The 25,867-nt window shown below is 36.5% G+C and overlaps 1 long non-coding RNA gene across 1 annotated transcript in view; it reads right to left on the bottom strand.

Moving 5' to 3' along the window:
* The window catches only part of LOC128084391 (uncharacterized), an 89,984-nt gene that overhangs the window by 6,115 nt on the left and 58,002 nt on the right, over positions 1-25,867 (bottom strand). The window contains exons 10-15 of the long non-coding RNA XR_008208503.1: positions 23,832-23,942; positions 20,603-20,666; positions 16,875-17,002; positions 15,012-15,762; positions 11,653-11,772; positions 5,532-5,638 (exon numbers count right to left, since the gene is read on the bottom strand). This is a non-coding gene — a long non-coding RNA (uncharacterized LOC128084391). The remainder of the gene's footprint in view (positions 1-5,531; positions 5,639-11,652; positions 11,773-15,011; positions 15,763-16,874; positions 17,003-20,602; positions 20,667-23,831; positions 23,943-25,867) is intronic.

Below are 25,867 nucleotides of genomic sequence, written 5' to 3' on the forward strand. Positions count from 1 at the left end.
TGAGGAAATCTGGGCTGTATAATTCACAGAACTCATTTCACAATTTTATCATGTTTCAGTGCTCTATTATTGCAAAACAAGGTGGTGATCGATAAAGGGCATCATCTGCAGCTTCTGAGCCCAAATGGATATACCTTGAATAATAAATTTATCATCATTCATTATTTGTCAGTGCATCTCAGGATCCCATGACCAAGCTCTCCTGAGGAAGCTAATACAGAGCGACGGAGAAAACATAATGTTAATTTCTGCTTGATTTTTATTTTTTTATTTTTATTTTCTTTAGCATTTAAGAGCAGAAACCCACAGCACTTTCAAGAAATAGATGAGAATCTGAGGAGCAGAGCAGGACATGAAAAGACCTCAGCTTGGGTGCACCCTGCGGTCTGCAGAGGCATAGCTGTCAAGAAGCATGATAAATTACTTGCCAGGTTTGTACTTTTTAAAAGAAAAGTACCTGATAATAAGTGCATCCTCTTCCTCTTCAGATACATGTATGCACACAAATAAAGCCCTGGCAATCTCTGGTAGAAGGAGGTCTTGTACTACAGGGAATTTATATTACAAATACACTGGCGGTGCACAGGTAGCTAATGTACAGTTTGTTTGTATTTCATCAGAAGTGACAGAAAAAAAGTAAGAACATGACTCAATGAAACTTGGGAAAATGGCGTGTAGCCACACTCCGTGCCACTGCTACCTGTCAAATCAACATGAACTAATCCAGTATACACAACTGCCTGTCATTCCCATCATCAACAAACACAGATGATAACAAGAACTCCTCCATATACTCCTACTCCCTTCAGCGGTGATTTGTTCAGACAGCTTCCGAGGAAGCTAAGTATGACTAAACAGACTATGTTAGCAAAATAAAATAAAACCTGAGTACAGTAGGTGCAATTTTCCTGCAAGTCCATTAGTAAAAATGCTTTGACATCAACATAATTTTGAGCAGGTAACAGGCTGCTGGATAGGTATACTTTATCTCTTACAGTTTCTGTCGTTCACAGGTAAATGTAAGTGAAATTAGTCTGTTCTACACCACAGTTCAGTACTTGAACTGTCTACCATCCAGATGAGCTTTCTGTTCTGTCTAGTGAGTGCCAGCTTTATCTCAAAGATCTTAAGGCAGAAAATACAACTTGGCCACATTTTTTAAAAATTGTCAGTGCTTATCTCTGCTTTATTCGCTTTTTTTCTTGCATAACAGTTGAGTTCTTCTGGATTTCTACATTGGATCACCTCCAGCATATCACAGAATCACAGAATGGCCAGGGTTGGAAGGGACCTCAAGGAAGATGAATCTCCAACCCCCTGCCACAGGGCAGGGCCACCAACCACCGCATTTAATACCAGCCCAGGCTGCCCAGGGCCCCATCCAACCTGGCCTTGAACACCTCCAGAGACGGATGGGGCATCCACAGCCTCTCTGGGCAGCTGTTCCAGCACCTCACCACTCTCTCTGTAAAGAATTTCCCTCTGACATTCAACCTAAATCTTTCCTCCCTCAACTTAAAACCATTTCCCCTTGTCCTGCAGTTACCTACCCTTTCAAAAAGTTGATTCCCCTATCCCATCTTCAACAGTGTTTAGAAATCCTTCAGTTTCTTCCGGTTTAGTTAGAATTAAGAGCAAAAAATCTTATGTTTCAGGAAACTTTCACAGATTCTCAATATTATTTTCCATTCTGCAAAAGTAAAATCATTCAAAGTTTACTACTGGGAAAGAAGAAAATTACCCTTTAAGGTAGTTTAGAGCTCATAGATAAATCATTAATCCATGTCTTCAGTGAACTCTGGAGGCTTAAGTATGGCTAAGAGAAAGTATCTAGCTTTTCCAGAAGCCCAATGAAGTTGTATAGTGATACAAACATAACTGATGAATACACATTACATCTATACATATATATATATATATAAAAATTGATATATAAAGATAAATATAAAGATAGATATAAACAATGATCAAACAAAAACAGTTCTCAGAACACTGTCGTATTACTCAATGTGAATCTTTCATATAGCACTATAAGGATGAGTTGTTTGTAAGCAGTTCTGGCATTTAGCTGAGGACTGAAGTTGATCTAAGAATTTAATTACTGCTTTAGAATTAGCTGTTGAAAAAGATTAGATTAAAGAAGCCATTATGAATTTGAAAGCTCCAGGATCAGATGCTTTAATTTGTGAAGATTTTAAACGCTTTCAAGGATTAAAATTTGAAACTTAGGTGTTAAAATCTGCAACTTATAATAGCCTCAGATATAGTATTACATAAATATTAACTGATCCTCGAGTCTTAGCAAGACTTATTTCATTCTTCCAATTAATTCACTCTTTGGTCCTGATCAAAGACATAACTGAGTTATTCTTGGGGACACTGTATGAACACTGCTCACGCGAGGTCACCGGGTGCAGGATTTAGCCCACTGCTTTTAAGACTTAAGGAGAAAAGCTTCTTCTATGTACTTTGCACTTTCCACATTGAACACAGTGTTAATTTGACTACTGGATAGGTACTATGTAATACCGTGCAGCAAACACTGCAAATAGTTGTGCATGAGTAGTAAAGGGAACAGTAGAGATGAGGATAGAGATTGCAGAAACTGCCCTTATTTATATTGGTTTAAATTTGGTTGTGGAACAAATCAAGGCCAAGATTTGTGTCTGATCTGAATGGAGGATTTCGTTTTGCTTAGCTATGCATTCTGAAGATTCTGAGCCCTAAAGATTGGCTGCTTCAGGAAGCAGTGAGTGCTAAATTTATCTTTTTGGCATTTGTTTATTTGTTTTGTTTTAACACAGTATTGCAGCTACCAGCTATTTTTGTGAAAACATTGAAGCTACAGACAGATATAGAAGTGCTTTTAGTTTGGAGGGGAAAAAGCTTTTAATCTGAATCAAAGCATATTTGTTACTTCATTATACCACTAAATGGAAATTAGTCCTTGATTTTGGCTCATTTCCAGTACTTTACAATCCATTGATGGAATACAAAAGTAAAAACAATGAAACAAGGAGTTTCTGTTTATTTGCCAGCTTGGCTAATATTAGCAGCATGGTTTCACTGTGATGCAAAATATTTATTTCAAAATGGAATTAGTCTTCAGTTGATCTGCCAGTTTTCAGTAACAAAGTGAAGGGTCTTTGTCTTCCGAAAATGGTAAAAATCATTTTACCATCAGCCAAATGTGCTATTTTATTCTTTTTTTTTTTCCTGTGAAACAAATCTGAGAGCAAATTTTGCTTTGCTAGCTAGAAGTGGTATAAATTTCCAGTTTGTTATGCTTTTCATTGCCCTGAGCTGCTTTGCTTTTGGCTTTCCACTAACACGCACAATTTACGGAATATCATTGTTTGAATTTCACCAAACTGTAAAGCAGCCAACTCTACTTATGATTAGAGAACAGTAGAACACTAATGTGATCAAACTAAATTTTCCATGAAGAGTGAAAACATTTGTAGAGTAGAATGGAAAGAGAATGAAAACTGACAAGAAAGCCTATTTCTCAGAACGTGGGTCTTATCCTTGTAAAAATCTCAAATAAAAAAACCCAAAAAAAGACTGGTCCTCAACTCCTGTGCTCTGTCAACAATCAAAATCTTAAACCTAACTTGAATAATATCTCCTACATTTTATCATGTCTCAAGTCTAACTTGTAAAGATCCTTTTATATGTCTAGCTACTGCTCTAGGACAAATCATGTGTATATGAGAATGTAATGCTCTCAAATTTTTAAAATGTATGACTATTTTCCCTTGCATCTGCATCCAAAACTTCATCTAGCTTCTCATTTTTGACACCCTACAGATTTAAAATTCACTTGGCTCCTGCTTGTTTAGTACTACAAGAAATAAAGTACTCTTGGGAGTTCTGCTAGAAGGAATAGTTCAGTGGTGACCCAGAATTATCATCTAAGCAGCAATAATAATATAAATTTTAGTTTAATAGAGAGCCCAAAATAAAGCCCTCATTCTTCATCAGCCAGTGCAGACAGGTTTGCCAGCCTGATGTGATTTTCCTCTGAAAAAACATTTCAAGTGATATGATTTCCACAGCCAACTTTATAACCACATATAAATCTTCTCTACACAGTGTTATGAAACAATGGACTAGTCTTCTTTGTGAAAAGGTATAAAAATAGTATTAAAAAAACAGGAGCCAAATATATGGTGATCAATACATAATGGAATACATTTTCAACAGCTGAGTGAGTCCACTACATTATTTTTTGTTACAAACTAGTTGAATGTGTTCTTCAATTTATGAATACTTCTTTCTAGAGTGCCCCTCATCTTGGATCAGTCCTTAAAAGCAGTAGAAATTTTCAGTTCCTTATTTCAATTTGTACCAAGTCATCTATGCTTGCGGAAATCCTCAATATATTCTGCAATATAAACTGACATTCCAGGAGATAAAACCAAAATTTTAATGCCTGGTCTTCACCTAGTTAACCACATCATGGTTTTGGCAGGGATAAAGTTAATTTTCTTTGTAGAGGTTCATGCCATGACGTTTTGGATTTTTGATCAAAATTGTGGTGACAGCACTCTGATGTTATAGTTGTTGCTGAGCAGTTCTGTACAGACCCAAGAATGTTTCTGCTGCTTGTGCTGCTCTTCCAATGAGGGGATGAAGTCTGCGAGGAGTTGGGAGGGAACACAGACAGGAAAGCTGACCCAGACAGGCCATAGAGATGTCCCATACCATATGGCATTGTATTCAGCAATAAAAGCTGGGGTAAAGGAGGAGGAGGGGGAACATTTAGGATGTCAGCATTTGTCATTCCAGAAAAACACTGCATGATGAATCCTGTTCTCCTGGGTGAGGCTAGACATCTGCCTTCCAATGGAAAAGTGCAACTGAATTCCTGGCTTTGGTCTGCTTGCACACACAGCTTTTGCTTTATTTGCTGTGCTGTCTTTATCTCAACACACGAGTTCTTTATACTTTTCCAATTCTTTACCCTGTTCCCCATAGAGAGAACTAGCAAAGAGAATATTCAAAGAATCATAGAATGGACTAGGTTGAAAAGGACCACAATGCTCATCCAGATCCAACCCCTGCTATGTGCAGGGTCACCAACCAGCAGACCAGGCTGCCCAGAGCCACATCCAGCCTGGCCTTGAATGCCTGCAGGGATGGGGCATTCACAGCCTTCTTGGGCAACCTGTTCCAGTGCCTCACCACCCTCTGGGTGAAAAACTTCTCCTGATATCCAACCTAAACTTCCCCTCTCTTAGTTTAAAACCAATCCTCCTGTTCCTAATGCTATCCACCTTGTAAACAGACATATCTCCTCCTGTTTATACTGTTTATATATTGTAAACTTCTGTTAACATATGTAAAGGAAATGCTAAGTCACGGTCTGAGCCAGTGACTGAACACTGGTTGGAAAGCAAGGCTGACCCATGGGAGCTCAGGTGCAAGCAGTGACTGGAAGGGATGGAGCCAGGCACCACCTCTTCCAGACCTCCATTAAGGATTGGCAGTAGAAGTAAGAGCATCTCTTGCTGGAGATCCTTGCTTACCTGAGGCCTTCCAAAGGTAAGCAGCTCCTTTCCTTCATTTCTGTGTCCTCATTTGCTGCAGCCAAACACTTTGCTGCCCCCGCTATTACTGTGGTACTTTCCATCACCTTATAGCATTACAACGTAAGAAGGCAAAAATCAATAATTAGCAGAATTAAAGTTTTGTTTTTTTTTTTAAGCATAACTCACTTCAAAAGTTTTAACTGAAGTTTTAACTAAATCAACATTTTTATTATAGTTATTTACAGTATGTTGCTATAAACTTAGTAATTTTTAGAATTGATGCCTATAATAGTACAGAAAAAAAAGCTACCTTTCCTCAGCTGCACTACTTCTAATAACCTGTACTGTTTCTTTTCCAAAGGCGTAGCTATTTAATAAAGAAAGAAATCCCAGAAGTTTGGTACCAGTAAAGGACTTCTTATGGTGTTTAAGATAGCATCAGAACTTGTACTATAAACCTCTGCTTTAAAAGGTTTATAAAGGTTGAGTCATAAAAATCAGTCCATTGAATAACTTCAGTCATTATCTCTCATTGTGTAAGTTATATTTTCACCCCACTTTCCACTTCCTGAGTAACCAGATTTTTTTTCTTTACCCAAGTAACAGAAATGTATATTTTAGAATTAATGTGTTATGAGTTATTTCCTATTTTACAGTCACACTGCACAACATCTTAAAGTATAATGTAAACAGTGTTTTAACATAAATGAAAGATGATCTCTCAGTTTTTCAAGACATAGTTCAGTAATAACTCAATAGTTTTGGTATCTTTAATCCCCAAAGCCTGAGCTTCTATTTCAGCTCATCATAGTCATTACCGATGAGTCCCTTAGCTGTTCCTTCTTTTTACTATTGCCACAGGACCCAGTAATATTCCCACCTGATTGCACATCAGTCTGCCAATGGATACAGAATACTATGAAAGACAATCACATTTTAATGAAATATTTCCAGAAATTGCACAACCTGGTGCATGCCCTGTCTTTATGTATCTGTATGATACAGACACATACCATAACACTAGCCTGATACATTTCAAGCAAACTCTGGTGTTACATTAGCACCTACATTTTTTGTAAGAGCAATCACCTCTCTGCCATGAAGGAACTTCATTAGATTTCATATGGTATCATAAATTCTTAGCTGCAAGGCATCAGAAGGCTAGCAGCCCCAGTTACAGGAATTGCAGATGAGCACATGCACTCATGCACTGTAAGCAGACACTGCTGTTGTTCATGGCTTGTTGATTATCACCAATTAGCTAGATACAAAAGTCATGCAGAGTATTCTTAATTTTGGATCAGAATATAACAAGCTACATAGCTTCCCTTACACTGCTTTAATTCACCTCTCTACAATACCACTGTTCTCCTGCCTTAGAGCTGTTGTATTAATACACCATAGATCAAGATCATGCTCAACACTGTGAGATTTGGATAGAGCTGTCTTACTAATATTGATATTCATGGACCCAAAATATACAAATCCTCTGCATAGCTCTGTCAGCCAGAACCCTTCCACCTCTATCTATGCTTTTCCCAAGTCTATTTCAAAGAATCAGTGACAAAAGGTTGCTTTATTTTACTACAGAAACGACCTCTCAAAATCACCTTAGTATTGCAGGTTTATATTTGAGGTATGGTCTTGACACTGGCCAAAGATCAAGCTTTTCTACAGTTATTAATTAGAAGCTCTCTTTGGCTCCTCTGCTATAGTCCACTGTAACACAAAGACTGGCCCAATTGCTTCTGACCCAGCTGACAGCAATCCTGCAAACCAGTGCTAGTAAAACTGAGTACCCATTACCTGACTATATTCTTTGCAGAAAACATGGAAAGGATTTGCATGTATGCAGCAGTCATATCCTGACCATGTGAAGTAGGCAAAACAAAGTGAGCAGCCCTGAAATGCACACAAAGCTTCCAGAGCAGAAGATATTGGTGGGGAGAGGGGGAACAGTGGCAGGAAGAAAATGCTTTTATGTAAGTGGACACAAAAGACAGCCTCTCCTCTGGTGAATCTTGTCTATACTTTCAGGATTAGCCCATCCAGGTAAATATTCAGTGGTTTCAGAAATTGCAAATGCAGAGATAGCGGATAAAAATGTTAAGGTAGGAAAGCAAGTTAATTAGCATACATAATCCATTTTATTCCCCTTTATCTTCTCATTCTAGATGCTTCTCTCAAATTTATTCATGGTGTTAATTTCCCTGTCCAAGGACCTATTAGAATAATCATTTCATCCTACTGGAAAATCTTGTCCTCTCTTGCCTTAGAAATCCAGTTGCCTGTAGGCAGGATTTACATAGACATGACTTCTAAGATGGGTTCTTGTCCACTCTGAGATTTCCAAGGAATTCCTTTTTCTGATGTTAGCTTGTTTAAAATGCCTCTGGAACTTCAAAAGTATCTGTTCTCTGCATTCATTGCTGATTTCCACAGTAGCTGTGTTTCCTTGATTGCGCATTTCTGAGGACTCATCTCAAAACGCAATAGCACTTTCTCAAGGAGTATGTTAACTTAGTCTAACAAAAAGGATTGTATTGATTTGGTCGTCAAACAAAAATTCAAACTCAGACATTCCTAGAAATAAGGCAGCATTGTCCTGTCACTTACTGTCTAAAGGAAAAACGTATCATGTTTTCATCATGACGCTCTCCTAGGTGAAGTCCTCCTAGGAAGGAGAGCATCATGTGCCAGTTTATGCCTCAATCTTTCTAAAAAGATACCTGAGGAACTGACAAAAAATACCAAAGGGGCTGACTGCTTTCAGTTGCATTATCCTATTCTAAGAGTTTAAACTCCACTGGGAAGGGCATCAGATTTGTATGTAGTATTTCTAATAACACACGTAAGGCTGAAAGAAAAACAGAAATGATGAGATACTCCAAATTCCTGTTGCTTTTCCCTTACTCATTGTGATTCATGCAGGCTGCACAGCTTGGATTCCCTTTGTAAGACTATCACTAACTTTCAGAATAACCTTCAGTAAATCACCACATTTTTCCCTAATAATGAAATGGTGATAGTAATATCCTTTAAAGAAGAAAACACTCTATGTCTGATCATTAACATCTAATTACTTTCAAACTTTGTCATTTTCCTTTTCAGAAAAATAAATATTATTAAAAAATAATAACAATCTACAAAGATCATTCTGGCCTTCTTCTAAGGACTTTTCCCAGCAAGCAGATGACACTGACCCACTGGTTTTACTGTGTGGAAAAAGCATTTTATGTTTCCAAGTCATCATGAAGTGGCAGGGGAGGAATCTGATGAAAGCTCTTAATTTCGGAAGTCCTTAGATGAAGTCATTTACTTTTATTTAACTATTTACTAGGATACAATAGCATTTCTACTAGACTATAGGATAAGAATACAGGGTTTTCAACTTTGTCTCTCATTTTATGAGATGAAATTATTTATGTGGGAAGCTGCTTATCTGTAGGCGCAAGATCATGTTTTTTCTGAGTGGAAAAGTACCCAAATCTTCCTATAAAATAATGTCTAGAGTAGGTTTTTCATGACAAAAAAGAAAAACAAAATTGAAGATGTTAGATTTTCACATTAATATGTATGCAGAACAATCAGATTTCAAGATGAAATTCAAGTGAAATTTTTTCTCTTAATTTTTTCATCAAATTTAAACTTCAGAAAAGTTAAAATTATAACTTGTTATTCTGGATCACTTATCAATGGCAGCATTTTTCTAAAAAATTATTTATTTATAATTATTTATTGTATTTAAAGTTAAATATAATGATTATATGAATTTTAACATCTCACATTTCTGGTTACTTTAAAAGAAAAATGCAATTTCATAGTCCAACTTTCAATTTATAGTTGCCTCATATCCTCAGAAGAGAGAGACTATTTGTACTATCCTGTATCACTTTTTCAGATGATAAAGTTAGCCAAGTGTTTGGATAATTACATACAAGAGTTTGAGGATTGCTCCAGAAAACACTAAATTGCTACAGGCACAAAATGAACATAGAAGTAGCCGCAAATGAGGTTTTTTTTTCCTTTTTCATGGGAACTGACCAATGTCCAAATCAATCAGATAAACCAGATAAATTATGATAATCATAATTAGGGACTTCATGTGTGCACGAATGTGACTTTAGATTATTTATTTCAGTAGATCATACAGATCATTACTTTGAAATCAAGCCAAGTTGAAACCTATATCTCAAAATAGTATTAACCTTTATATGCAAGTCTTACTTCACTCTATTGATTTCCATTTCTCTTTGTTTCCTTCTCATCTACTTCACTCTAAATATCATCAAAAGCAACAAAATAAAGCAGCTGAATGAAGGATATGTTCAAGAGAAATCTATTTACTCTCATTGGCAGAGATCATGTAAGTGGAGTAATTAATAGATATTTTATTCTTACGCTTCTAATCCCAGAAATCCTAAAATACCCATAGCTTAAAAAAAATTATTATTTTTTTAACTGAAAAGTAGTTGTGAACAACTTTGTTTTTAGCCTTTATTTTGCTATCTCGTCTGAAAGGAGTAGAATTAAAAAGTCATTTGAAAATGTTGCTGATAAAACCAAATTATATCTCTTTCAGGAATATGGTCAGTGCTTTTACAAGTTGTTAACCTCCTACTGCATTTTTTCAATTTGATACGCAATTATTATTTACAAGCAGTATGAATTCATTAGTTTTATGAAACTGGTAGTTATTATGCATGAGTTGCTTCTTGTCCAACAGGATTGAAATAAAAATGAGATGTTGAATCTCTGAAGACTACCGTAAAAGGAACACTTACAAGAGTGTAACTAGATACTTCGTAAATTGACACTATTATACACTGAACCATGGCTTGCCTAACCTGAAGAAAGTCTTAGCAGAACTTGGATGACCCTGCTCTTTAATCACCAGAATCACTCTAGAAGAGCTGTAGGTGATGTTTTCTCAGAATAGGTACAGGCTGCAGACTCACAGACATCAGAAATCCTTTTCAAATTTCTTGTATGGCTTCTAACATAATTATTTTTAGCAGAGCAAAATGTTTCTTGGAGCTGTATCAGCTTTGAAATTTTCTAATGAGTATTTTTTCTTCAAGAAAGGGAAAAGAGAGAGACCAGCATTTAAAGAATGTAAAGCTTGTACAAATACAGAAATCAGGAAAGTTCACAAAACATGACAGATGAAACATAAGGCAGACACTAAGAGGATGAAAAACAGAATACGAAAAACTTCTTAAGAAGAATGCTCAAGCTAATAGGAATATTTAAAAATGTATATATGGAAATAAATCATCAAGAGAATTTGTGGTACTACACAATGACACAGGTGTAAAGGATTTCATGTGGCCATGGCAGAGATGCTTAGCAAATTCCTGCACATTTGGGCAGGGCAGCAAGTGCATAGGAGCTGATAAATGAGTTTATCCTGGGACTGGCAATTGAACGGGATGAAAACCAACCGAAGGAATATTATGCTATGTATCCTGATTATATCAAATGATATTCTAGGGATGGTGTTGCTAATGTTACAACTAAAGCTTCAGTTACACACAAGCAGTATTTAGCAGTAGTAAGACACAGTGGAGGCATACCGAGTCATAAAAGCATAAGGTGTGCTGGCTCGTTATCATGCACCAGCTGGTCTGTCTCTACAGCAGTCACCATCTTCCAAGCCACCAGCCAAATAATGCAGCAATGCAAGGAAAGTCAAGTCCCATGTACTATCCTCTGCGGATCTGGGAGAAGGTTCACACTCTCAATGCTGGAGCATGGAACAATTAACAGTGCAAAGCAGGCTCCACACACACAGCTTCTTTGCCTAGGTTCTATAGGCTTTTCTCTTCCCTCCCATCAGCAGTCAGATCTGCCATCAGGTGTCCTCCAGAGCCTTAAAATATCCTCAGCCAAACATTTACCACTGACTATGCTTATCAGAGTGAAATCCAGTCTAAGCATCTTGTGAGCTACTCATCAAGGTAGTTCCTTTTTCATCTCACAGTGATTTTATGTAGCCATTAGTGCCCAACAAACCATATCCATCTGCTGTTATTTTCTACCAATCACCATTAAAGGTCAACAGTTAATTTCCTTTTCTCTTGTAGCAAAATGTTACTGCTCCTTTCAATTCTCGTACCTTCATAATAAAGCTGCATTTTCCACAATTATCCTTTTCAGACTTCAGGCATCAAGGGATGCTAAGTAGGCTCCTCCACACATATCTTGAGTACTGTGGACAGTCCTGGTCGCTGCATTTCTGGAAAAATGTAATAGGAGTTAGAAAGGTACAGAGAAGAGATAATTGCTTTACAGGGAGAGGTGAAAAAGACTAGGATTCTTCCATATGGAAAGGAAAATAAGAGGTTATGTTTGAGGGTCTGCAAAATCACAAGACTGAATGAGTGCAGAAAACAAATTTTTATTCAACAAATCCAAAACAGAACCAACCAGCACTCACTGAATCCATTCAATAGTCAAAATAGTTTAAAGAAATATGGCAAGAAGCAGACTTCTTAAATTTTTTGCCTCAGGAGGCAGCAGTTCAAAATCAGGATGAAAAAAAACATAGCAGGTCTATAACCAGGTACTATAGGAAAGAAAAAAAATTCACACTTCAAGATCCCAAATCTGGTACCTACAGATTTATACTTTCTTCAAGATCAAGAACTTCTGAATTTGCGCAAGTTCTTATCATTATTATATATCATTATTCTTTTATATAGGATTTTTATAGGGTTTTCAAAATCTGGCTGAGGAAAGCCACATGTAGCTTGGTCTGGCCTTGTAGCTGAGGTTGCTTAAAGTAGGAAATTGGATTTGAGAGCTCATGAGGTCACCTTCAGTCTGGAATACGAGCTTATGGCTGTAGTAAGCCTAAGAAATCAAGAAATAATATAGATAGCATTCAGTAATTTCTTCAACAGAAAGAACACACCATAGGAAAAAGAACAGCTATTTTGAAAGGCAGAAAATGATAGTTCTGCGGTTATGTTTAACAAATATTTCAGTTAGTGAAACATATTTTGTACAAGTTATACTCCATACACTTCTACTATTACAGCTAAAAGGGGCAGAGGAAAGTCTGTAACTTTATCCAACAAGAATTTCAAGTGCCTGCCTAAGGGGCAGATCAGCCCAGCCCACAGAACAGTTTTCTTCATGTGCAGAACAGTATTCTTCATGTGCAAGGAGAGCAGTTGAGATTTCTTGCTTAACAATAGTTCTATTATTAAAGCTCCAAAATGAGAAACTTGTTTGTCTGTGGGAAGGGGAATACAAACTGAGAAGTAAGTTTGCCTTTGAAATAAAACTCTCTTTTGCAACTCGGTTAAGCAGGATTTGTGAAGGGTTACAGTGTTCCTGCAAATGGACAAAATAATTATACTTTGCCTCACATTTATCTTGATATTGAAAGGGAGAGTTAAAACAGCATTTCTTATTTTGTTTATTTGTCACAAATATTGCCAAGTAAAATATAAAGTCCCTATACATTATTTAACTTATGGCCAATCAGCGTTTCTCATTATAATTGACATGGAAAATCATATGGTGACTGTTAAGTTAAAATTGAATTACAATACAAATGTAATCAACATTGCAAAGGCCATTATAATAATTTCTCATGTCAGTTATTACAAGTTTTATTGAAAAATCTGTAGGGAAGACAGGTTGATTTTGTCTATCTTAGAACTGAAATCTAGTCAAAGGACGTAAATCTCAGAGAAAAAAATAGTATCTTAAGGAGGCTATGAGATGAACACTAATTTTGTGTTTTAAAAGATATTGGATAATTTATTTTCAGACACACGTTAACATTGGACCATGATATCAAAGGTGGATGTCAGTGATATGGCAGTAGAGGTTGAACCTTCCCACAAGTCTTCTATTACGATTTGTTGCTGTGTGACAGATGGCAGTCTGACAAAAGTGAGTCTGACCTGGGAGTGCATATGGAGTAAAGATGTGGAGCTTAATTCTTCCACACAGAAAAAATGGCACCCGTTGGCATTCATTCACGCTGGCTAAATGTTGATGGAGACCAAACAGTGGCTATGAGCACCATGAGGTGGTGCATTTCAGCAATGGAGATAACAACAGCGGATCACCTCTGCTGGTGCAGATTTTTACAAGCATAGCATGAAGGCTCTTGCTCATTGCTAATGAAAATGCATAGCTAATGGTGGCAACTACGTTGCTAAACAAGATCTGATGATTTGCTCTATCAAGTAGTGTTATTGTGCTACTTGTATCAGTTGTAATTTCCATGGAAATACATAGGAGGCTTTACTTTCAGAGCAACCTATGTAATTTACTGACATACACATGGGTTTGAAAGGCTGAGTAACCTGAATCTGTTCAGCCTGGGGAAAAGAAGACTGAGAGAGAATCTGATAAATGTTTGTAAAACATATAAAGGGAGGTGGGAGGCAAATGAATGAGGCCAGACTCTTCTTGGTGTTGTGCACTGATAGGTCAAGGAGCAATGGCCTAAAACTTGAACATAGAAAGTTCCATACTAATGTGCAGAACAATTACTTTATGGTAAGATTCTAGTTTTTGTTTGACTGGGACCTTCCTGAGCTTGTAGCAGAAATTTAGAAAAATCTCAAAGTTGTTCCAGAAAAATCCAAAGCTGGTCCCCTTTCTTTCCATGTCTATTTATGCACTGTCATGTATGCATTTGACTTGCTCTTGTCACATTCAGTTTGGGAAATGGCATTCCACACCTACCTTTAAGTAAAATGACAGAAGGTGACATGCATATTATCAGCTTAAATGGTTTTACTAAACTCAGTGGTTAAATCATCAGTCAATAGTCATATTGCTGACAAGAACTCAGCAGTACAATTCAATACGAGGAATGAAGGGGAAAAGATTCAATTTTCCCCTTCTCTGCCTTAGTCTTTAAGGAATGCCAGATTTCATCCTAATGCTATGCAACAGCCCACAATTTAGTACAGTCACTAGGAACTTTGTATTATTCACCTATTTTCTGCTGAGCTCAAATACGAATCTAAGTCAAAGCAATAGTGAATGACAGAGAATGAACCTACAGATTGTATCAAATCTAAAATATAATATATCAAATTATCTCAGAATTTGAAATCTAGCTTCTGTCCTTGTCATATCAATATTTTGTTCTAAAAGGCTCATGATAGAAACACTGACATTAACTATGTTATTTCCACTGGGAATGAGTCTCAAGCTGGTAGAGTAGTGAAAGCTGGTATATTTCCTTTGGTTTTAATGGAACTATGCCAGCTGGCATCAGCTAAAAATTTCATGCCTTAGATTCCACATCTTAGATTCCACACTTCATCTGACTTGATTCATAAACAAAGTAAAGTCTCGTGGGAAGAGGCTATGCCTCTCTACTGCACTGTCTCATTACTAACACTTACAGAAGGTTAAATTTTAGAATTCATTACCTGTTTAACACTTCAGAATGAAACAAAGTTAAAAGAGAAATGTAAAAAAATAGAATTGCTTTATTACCTGGTTTGTGTGAGTATTCATCATGCTCAGCAGCTTTGCTTCTCAGTCCAAAAGTATAGAAATAAACAGATGGGAAATAAAATTTTTGCAGCATCTTTAAAATACGTACTATTGTTACATTAAAAAAAAGATGTATTTCTCAAGGTCACTTACATCATAAAATATTAAAGAGGAATGAAGTAATTACATGAAAACACCTGTAACTAATCTCTTAAAGTACAGAAGCCTGAAATATGCAATTCGCTTTTACTTCAAATTTCTAGGTCCATTTTGAACTAAATACTTTGCTTACACTGTAATAGTTTGCTCTGATTTCTGTTGCTGAGTGAGGTAGAGAAATCTGGGCTGCATATACATTTCCTTTGTTTTTTTCTTTTTTTTTCCCCCCAGTTCTGAATATTCCTGAAGAATTCATTATTATGGAAACCCTTAATATTTGAGACAGATCTTAAATCCACACCTAAGATGGATTTAAATAGCACGGCGCTGAATTATCTAATTTTACTTTCTTGTTCCTCTTGACAAAATCTAGACCTCCAAAATTAAATTAATAAAATAAGAGTGTCAAAAATACAAAAATCAAAGACTACAATTGGGAAGCAACCCCTAAAGTCAGCGAACAAGACATTGAAAAAGATATTCCATAGAACGTGGGCCAGAGGGAGAGACAAATTTCAGGCTCTGTTCTGAGTACTTGAAGTAGAATCCATACATAGACTTGGAAGTCACCTTCCTTGTTAAAGCTCACATCCTGCAAAAATTCAGGTCAGGATACAGAGTTATGCTCACATTCCCTCCCACTCTTCTTTTACCTATATCTTTTCTCCATCCTTTCACCTTCCAGACACACTTAGGAATTCAGTCTACAAAGCAGTAGTCATTTATGTCCACTTCCTAAGTTAATGAGATACAGAGCTGGTATAATCAAATATGCAGGTGACATAGAGCTATTAATGTGGGATTCCCCAGTGTCCAGTCTACAAGCTGTAAAATACCCCTCATTGCACAAAACATGACTCAGTATCTGATCATAGAATAGGCCCTTTCATATAGGAGAACAAAAGCCTCTAAAATGAAAATATACCAGAGGAAGAAGTCTGCAGTGATTAAGGATACTGCTTCTTTCTGCATATCCTACAGCAAAATGGAAATAAGTTCATATAATACATTACAGAAGACTGAAACAGTGCAACACAAGGTAAAATTCCTTTCTTGATCCTAAATCTGGCTGTAAATTTAATCCAGGACAAAAGGATGGTTACACCACCTGGCTTCAGACACTAAAGAGTTTTACAGTGTGATAGAGATGACGTCTCATACAGTGACATAGAGATGCCATCCTTGGTGTCTGTCCTTGCCTTATCCCCAGTGTAGGTCCACTCTTTCAAAAGAGCAAGGCAAGCCTTTACTGCAGCTTTCATCCCAGCACTTATCCACAAAGCAAATCACATACCAAAGGAGGAGATATTTTTTCTAGCTGCCATAGAAACCTTTAAAGACAACTGTAATTGAATGCAACACAGATACGGAACAAGAAAGCAATCGAGAAGCACGATCATATCTCGTTTCAATTACTAGTTGGTACTAAAACACTGGATCTGGAGGAAGTTACTTTCTTCCTACTGAGCTACTTGACAAGAAAGGAAAGGAATGAGAAAACATCAATTGCTCAATGTGCCATTACAGTCAAGAACTGACCGTATATCCATCTAAAATGTCATCTCCCCCAAAATAATGTGTGCAGAGCTCATTGCTACAAGAACAAGCAGTTTAGAAAAGGGAGTTCAAGTCTCTAAGGAAGCTTCAGAGACATGATCAAAGGGATAGAAAAATACACATAAATACTGGAATTATTTTACTTACAAAGGTGATGGGTAAAGAGTGTTCTTTCCATCATGTATACCAGTCACAATAAAAACATATGCACTGGTATCCTGGAAATGCTTGGGAACTTCTGATCTCCGTTTTTACCATAAAAGTCAGTTTAAGACCTAGAGGCATAACAAGAAAAAAAAATTGCAAACTATTTTGGATTAATCAGGAAAATACTGGACTAGAAAGACCAACAGTCTAAACCAATTCAGCGTTGCCTAAGACATAAAGGAAATAAGAATTATCCAAAAAATAACAGTGACATTACAGAAGCATTTTTGGTCAGAAATAAATCATAAAATCATAGAATAATGGAAGGGCTAGTTTGGAAAGGACCTCAAGTTCTAATCCTCCTGCCATAGGCAGAGTGGCCATCTGCTAAATCATGTATTAGTTCAGATTGCCCAGGTCTCCATCCAACCTGGCATTAAACACCTCCACGGACAGCACATCCACAGCCTCTCTAGGCAACCTCTTCCAGCACCTCACCACTCCCTCAGTAAAAAAAATCTTCCTCTTGACATCTAATCTAAATCTCCCTTTAGTTTAAAACCATTGCCCCTCGTCCTATCACTATTTACCCATGTAAAAAGTTGGTTTTTTCCTTTTAATACTGTAAGGCCATAATGAGGCCTTCCCACAGACTTCTCTTTCCCAGGCTAAAGAAGTCCAGTTCCTTCATCCTGTCTTCACAGGAGAGATGCTCCCACCCTTGGATCACCTTTGTGGCCCACCTCAGGACCCTCTGCAAAAGCTCCACATCTTTCCTGTGCTGGGGGCCTCAGACTCGGACACAGTGCTCCTGCTGGGACCTCACAAGGGCAGAGTAAAGAGAGACAATCACCTTTCTTGCCCTGCTGGCCACCTCTCTTTTGATGGAGCCCAGGATACTGTTGCCCTTCCAGTCTGCAAGCACATACTGCTGGTTCATGTTCAGTTTTTCATCAACCAGGACCCATAAGTCCTTCTCAGCAAGGCTACTCTCAATGAGGTCTTCTCCCAGTTTGTATACATATCTGGGATTATCTTGACCTGAGTGAGGACCTTTCACTCTATTTTGCTGAACCTCATCAGGTTCACAAGGGCCCACCTTTTGAGTTTATCAAGGTCCCTCTGTGTGGCATCCCTTCCTTGTGATTCATCCACTGTACTGCTCAGCTTGGTGTCATCAGCAAACTTACTGAGGCTGCACTCAATCCCATCATCTATGTCACTGATAAAAATGTTAAAGAGTACCAGTTCCAAGACGTACCTCTGGGGGACACATCTTGTTACCAGGCTCTACCTGGTTCTAGAGCCATTGACCACTACCTTTAGGTGCAACCTTCCAGCCAATTCCTTGTCCACCAAATAGTTCACCCTTCAAATCTATTTCTCTCCAATTTAGAGATACGGATGTGGTGGAGGACCATGTCAAAGGCCTTGCATTTATCCACCAACCCAATCACTCTGTCATAAAAGACTACCTGATTGGTCAAACACAACCTTCCCTTGGTGAATCACAAAATCACAGAATGACCTAAGTTGGAAGGGACCTCAAGGATCATTAATCTCCAACCCAGGCAGGGTCACCAACCTCCCCATTTAATACCAGACCAGGCTGCCCAGGGACCAATCCAACCTGGCCTTGATGCCACCTCCAAGGACGGGGCATCCACAGCCTCTCTGGGCAGCTGTTCCAGCACCTCACCCACTCTCATAGTAAAGAACCTCTCCCTGGCATCCAACCTAAATCTTGCCTCCCTCAACTTCAAACCATTTCCCCTTGTCCTGCTGTTATCTACCCTTTCAAAGAGTTATTCCCCTCCTGTTTGTAGGCTCCCCCTAGGTACTGAAAGGCTGCAATGAAGTCACCCTTCAGCCTTCTTTTCTCCAGGCTGAACCCTACTACTTAAAGATCCAAGTAATTTGTGATTTTATGTGATTTTCTTCTCCTTTCAGTTACACCCTTTTTATTTCATTTGCGATCATTTTCCTACCACATGCTTTATCTTCACTTTACCTCTATTTGATACAAACTTTATCCCAAGCCAGCTTGTTGCATGGTAAGGTAAATTATAATGCATGGTGCATACTTGATTGCACGTACTCATCTATGCATTGCAAGTATTGGGCATTTCATTGTTTAAATGGCTGTGTAGCTACTGAATGAAAAAGAGGTGTCTATGAATAGGGAAAGAAAACATTTATGGTTTCACTTCTAAAAGTAATATCCTAATAAATATGAGGAATAGAAGAGTAAAAAGTCATGAATTCCATAGTCATTTGTTGATATAACAGTATGTCTGTGATGAACAAGGCTAAACATACTGTTGAAAACAGTGTATTTTCTTCTATATTTTGCAATTACACAATTTTATACGCTGATTCATTTTAATAAAATGTAAATATAAAATCTTATTTTTCCACTTCCTATAACATTTCTAGAGTATTTCTCATATTCCCAACATATACCTTTATCATTAAACAGTTCTTCATCAATATATCTGATTTCTCTCATGAATTTTATTTCATTTGGATGTGCATATTTTGCATATGTATTTCAAAATTGGTTTTGCTATTAAAAACATAAAACAAGCACAGATGCACCACACTTCCCAGCATTTTCCAAATCTACTTGCATTATTCTTCAGTAACTTCAAAGCATATAGTAGCATCATTTCCTTCAGCTGACTAGAAATTTCAGAAACCATTCTAAGCCTGTCTACAAGGAACTGCAAAATCAAATGGACTGTGGCACAAGGCACTATGTGGTCAACATATAAATCCCAATTACAGTACATTATTCCTGAATTACAATGTATTTCTTAAATGACAGGAGCAAATGCTCACAGATAGTGAGATGTCATTGCAATCAAAATTTTTCTTACATTTAAATTTAAGCAGATACACCTTTGACTTTATATCATGCTGCATATCTGACTGTTCAGTAACATGGCCTTGAGAGACTGTGTTTCTTGATGGAACATTATAAACCTTTGATTTTATAAACATAAATACTTAACACTTAATGGCCTCTTTTCAATTTTTCATGGGTTTTGACTTCTTTTGTTTTGTTGTTTTTAATAGAAGCAAAACTGTCTCACAGCCCTGTTAAGTAATTTGAAATAGAGGTATTTTCCTAATTTGTTCTCTCTGGTTTACAAATAAAAAAAAAAAACTCATAACATTTACAGAGTGCATTGATGTATTATTAAACATTAAAATATGACAAGAGACATTTTAAAGGGCTTAATTTTGAAAATTTTATGCATAATCTGTGCTACTCTTTAAAAAATTAAATATGGAAAATCACATTCAGATAGGTTTATTGAGTGTTTTTCTACAACTACAGTGACATTCTTGCACTGTACTCTCTGAATTTGTCTGGAACACCACCATGCATAATCTCTGGATAAGCATGTGATCTTCAAAGTGATCTTCAGAATTGATTTGGTCACACTGACAGATGAGAGTTACAGAGTGGTGAAATGATGAGAGCATCTGCTGTCTCAAAGAAGCTGTAAATGAGTTCATATTGGATTGCCAAAAAAATACACGATCTTATCTTAATCTGTGACAAAATTTTCACTTACAATGAGGAGTCCAAATATTCTTAATTGGACACACATACTGCGTAGAGTGGAATTGTATAATATTTATATAAGCATAGATTACTCTAAATTTAGTTTAAACTCTGTTGAAAATTACTTCAAAGATCTCTTGCTAAAGACCATTACCTTCATTTCCCAAGGCACATTTTCCAGAGGTCACCTTTTTTCTGCGTGTGGTTAAATAGTATTTCTGTAAATAACATTTAATATTAATTAAAATATTGTAATATTTCTGTTAAGTAGTATTCCTGTTGCTGAGTTGCACCACCCAGTGCAAGGCCCCAACACCACATTCAAAGAGGACAGTTTTCTACTGATGAAGTGGTCAAGGGCTCCTCAACATCTGCAGAGTGAAAGGAGCATTTCTGCCACTCTTTAAGGCTCTAAGGACTTTTGGATTTTGCAAAAGCTTCTGATCACCACTGCCACATAGGCAGAGAAGGGCTATAGTAAAGACAGGGAAATAAGTAGTACAGGAGAGAATAATGAGGCTTTCAGCCTACCAAACATGATGTCCAAGGTTGGATATGATTGCCCTCTACAGACATATCAAGGAGTAAAGCAGCAAAAACAGAGATGCTATTTCATATTAAGGGCAACGTGGCACAAGAACAAATGAGTATAAATTGGGCATGAAGAATTGAAATTGTTCTGGAAATTCAAAGCAAGTGTCTTGTTACAGTTCACCACTCTGAAATACTGGGAAGCCCAAATGTCAAACTGCTTTTAAGGTAGCCCTATTGATAGGATAGGTAAAGCTAAATTGATAAAAGACATTACATGGTGCAATTTCTAGCAATAATAAAAATCTGCACCTAACTAACCAAGATGTAGGTAGAATTATCTGATATTTCCTAGTTTGCCTCACAAACCAGATTTTTAAAGTCGACAGTTCAGGCATCTTTAAGATTAAGCTGATCATCCAGTTCTCACACCTGTGTGCAAGTCATTTCTCAGTATTCCTATTCCCATGTGCAGCATCTCCACCTTATCTAGCTGCACAAGAGGGATTCGTATTAGAATTCGGCTCTTCGTAACTGCCAAGTAATAAAAGAAATTACCTGTACATTATACATTTCTCTATGATTAGAAAAGCCTATGAGGGTTAAAAGAATTCTGAAAAAGTAGCACTAGTTCACAAGTAGGTGATTTTTATTTTCCTCACTGAGATTTTCTTGTGAGAATAAAATGCAGGCTTTCACTGAATTGCAGTGCAGATTTGTAGTCTTCAGGAATTAGATTTGAAGTAGTGTTTGTTATAGAAAGTTTGTTTGATGTTTGTTTTTGTAAGTGTATCACTCCAAGCCTAATGTTATCTATGACAGAATTTTCCTTTCTTCAACTTTTAATGTATTTAATGTGTTTTTTGCCTGAATAAACTTTTCAAATGAGTATGTAGTAATTGAATTTTGTCTTATTTTTTCATGCTTACTACACAATAATAGTACAAGTAATACACTCTAGTATATATATTTTATATGAATGTTTAATTTCTTTCTGAAAACTACTTTGATTCATTAGGAATTAAGTAAATAAATTACACAGAAATGCAGGAGTTCTAGAGACAGTACTCTAAAAATGAAAAGAATTTTCTTGGAATGATTCAGGGTTTCTTTTACATTGAGTATGCTATAACAAAATACAATTAACTACAATAGTTCAAGCAACTTTCTGTGAAATGTACTGTTTTTCTCAAACTCCCTAGGACATTTCTGCAAAGGTCACCGTGAAGCAGAATATTAAAATAATTGTTGTTCAATGATTGCAGTTTGGTTCCATTGCAATTTGACTGCACTTTCTAATAAACCTCCACTTCATCATAACGCTAAGTTTATTCACCATTTTAGATGCATGACATATTTTGATTGTGGTGTATTGCCAATATTTAAAGGACTGCATAGATTTGATCATCAGTCATTTCCTATTTTGGTCAGCTGACTGTATCAAAAAAATGTTAAAAAAATGGAGGCAGCTTGTTTGGGGAATCAATAGGCAGAGAAAACTAGTTAAATGGAAAAGAATTTGTAGTAACATGCACAATTTAGAAGAGAAATATGGTTGAAGTTGGTGATGAAATAAAAGCACAGACGTATATCAGGCCTTGCCAGAGGTAATTAGTTTATTGATTGAGCTAATCACACCCAAAGGAAAATGAACTAAATAGGTCATTAAACTATACTGGACACAGAATACTGCACTGTGCTTAATGGCTCAGTACTGCCTTACTGGTGTTCAGCCAGGAGTAAAACTTTGCTTTCAACACCTATAACACTGCCAGATTAAAAACCATAGAGTACACTCAGAATGATCAGAAGAGATGAAAACAAACAAATGTATGACTAAATAGGGAAAGTAATTTCTTTTACAGGGAAAGTAATGGAAATTTTTGTTCAATAGCAGATGAGTTTACAGATGGACAGATCCAAAGAAATAACATCACTGACATAAGTTATGCAAACTTAGAGACAATCATACAGGTTTATAGTAGTAGAGGTTTCCAAAATTTTCTTATTATATGGCAAAAAAGCTTATGGAAAATAAAAAGTAAAATCTGTGGACCAAACCTAGAAAGAGAAGTTCATATAACATATTAAAAGCTTTAAAAACTGAGACTCATTATATTTGTTACACAGTTTGAATAACCTTTTTGAAATTCATAATGTAGCTCTGAAATCAGCACTGGCAGTGAGACAAACTTGCTGACAAACTAAAAGCATTAGGTGTCACTTTTTTAATTGTCTAGGTAGCACAATGTAAAAAGAAAAGCTTGTTTTTTTCCACCTTATATATTATATAAGGTGGCATTCTTTTATTAGAACATCACGTGTACCACTTGAATCCATTCATTCAAAAGAATTACTGATTTTACAGTCGACTTTTGATGTACCACCCAATTTGATCTTTTGCTTTGCTTGGTTTGGGGGGGAATACGGGTTGAATTAATACACCTGTTATGAAACACTTGTCCTCAAAGCTGTTGCTCCTTTAAATATATGAAAAGGGAAGATTTTAGATTTTAAGCTAGAGGCAATATTGCCATTGACTTGAGCAAGGACCAGAGAAAGCTCTACCATTGACAACACTCTTTCAAGAAGAGAAAAATACAGAAAATCCATAAAACATTGACAGAATGTATGATAATAAGCTTCACCATTTCGTCTGGATTAATTTCCCACCAATTAAAATCTCCAACCAATCTTTATGCAGTAAACAATGGAGCTCGTTCTCATCATCTCAGTATCCTATTTTGGATCCTTGGCATTAAAATTTCAAACTCACAAACTTGTTAAATCCCCTCAGTTCTCTAATGATGCAGGCTTTTACACTGAAAAAGCCAAGTATCACTAGTACTTACCAACAGTAGTTACAAAATAGATTTCAGTGTTCAAGAGCATGTTGATAACTGCATCAAACCACCTGTAAGAGTCAGATGTACTATCTCAGAAGACATTCTGGAAAGACTGCACTAGAAAAAAAAAAATTAAAGATTAAAAAGAAAAAAAACAAGCAATGGCAAGAACAGTAAGGATTATAGAAATTCAAATTATACACCTGCAAAATAATATATTCAAATCATAGAATCTGATGAAAAGGAGGATTTTATAAGCATCTGGGAATAATACAGCAAAAATTCATCTCTGCAGATACAAGCCTGTGTATTTCTTTTGGTAATAACTTTTATTACTATTGGTAAAGCCTGAGAGTCAGAGAAAAATATCTTTTTTTTTTTTCTAGACTGAAAAATAAGTAGACAGCTGATAACTAAAATAGAAATAAAAGGAAAGTTATTTTGCATTGCCTGAGAATGCTGTTTCCTAATTAGCCTCTTGAGATATTTTGGAATGAAAAGTCTTTTCAATGTGGTGTAATTAACAAAGTCAAAGGGATACTTTCCATCAGCAGTCTAGAATGCATGTCTGAATATTTCTCCCCCTTTTTCATCTGAAAGCTAATGAAGAAAATGCTCCAGCTTTTGATTCGGGAATTTTTATTTATTTACTTATTTCCATATTAACAACCAGTATAGGACTAGGAGAAAAAAATTCTTACTAGCAGCTGTTCTCCTGCCTTGAGATGGAGGAGGACTAGGCCCAGTACTCCTCTTGAGTACTTGACCAATGTCACATCTCTTTCAGTTGAGGATTATGCTGTAAGCTTCCCGCTTTGCCCAAGCATTCTCTCTCCCATTGATCTCCTCCATCCTCCCACACAAAAATGCTGGTCAAATTACTGAAATAACTATAAATGAAGGGGAGAAAAAAAATCTGAAAAAAATAACAATAAATTAATAATATATGTATATATATCTAAAAGATCTGTTCCTTCCCTTTGAAGTTTTGGAAAATTTTATAACATTTATTTTGCATTAGCTAGAAATCACTTTCCCCGGTTAGCTAGAAATCACTTATCTACCCCATGAAAGTGATGTCATATTGTCAAATACACATATCACTTCACAAGGATCTCAAAGGACTCACAAACTGAATGCAAGCCATACAAAAATCTTTGCAGACACCCATGAATTACAAGGTTAGCTCTAGGGTGAACCACAGGGGCTACAGTGATTTAATACAATGGTTTATAATAGAAATTTAAGATTGCATCCCTTTGGAACCGCAAGTGAATTTAGTTAAGGACAAAGTAATTATCCAAACTGGAATTTGAGTAGACTGCTAACAACCCTATTCTTGCAAAACAATGCTGACATTCTTCTGATTATGTCACTGAAAGTAACCTCTCTAACTTGCAGTCCTTTACTGCTGAGCCATACATTCAGAATCTGCTGAAATTATAATGCTTTTTAAAAATAAAAAAAAAAACCCACACACAAAAACCCCTATCATTTGATTTTCTTTCTGGTCTTACTAGGAAGAAACCGGTGTTTTTGATCACATTGATTTGTTCAGAGAACCAGCTTGTTCGATGACTGAAAAACTACAGCTCAAAGTGGATTTCCCAGTGGTTAAGATGTTTTAGATGCATTTCAGCAGTTGAGTTTGGTGACACTAACGTTATTTTCTTTGTCTTCAGAACAATCCCAGGAGCAAACATCCTCTGTACAGGAGAAAATATATGACTTTTGTGTCTGTACTGTCTTTTGGGGCTGCCACACTGCTCACAGAAAATCTAGCATCAGATGAAGAGCTGGGAGTCACAATCTTCAGAGCCACCATCAAATTAGTACTCTGATAGACGTGCCCAGTATAACAAAGTAGAGAACAGGAGAACTGGCTACTTGATAGCTCAGTTGGAAAAAATGTATGAACACTGAGAACTCTCTGTGCTCTTTATAAATTTCCATATTTTTGATGTGCAAGGAATTAGTTATGATTTTGCTACGCACGCTGACTGTAATTTAAATGACATCAAATTTCCATAAAATAAATCATA

This window comes from Tympanuchus pallidicinctus, unplaced genomic scaffold (genome assembly GCF_026119805.1).
Source record: "Tympanuchus pallidicinctus isolate F22 unplaced genomic scaffold, pur_lepc_1.0 scaffold26, whole genome shotgun sequence".
In the NCBI taxonomy this organism is placed as follows: domain Eukaryota; kingdom Metazoa; phylum Chordata; class Aves; order Galliformes; family Phasianidae; genus Tympanuchus; species Tympanuchus pallidicinctus.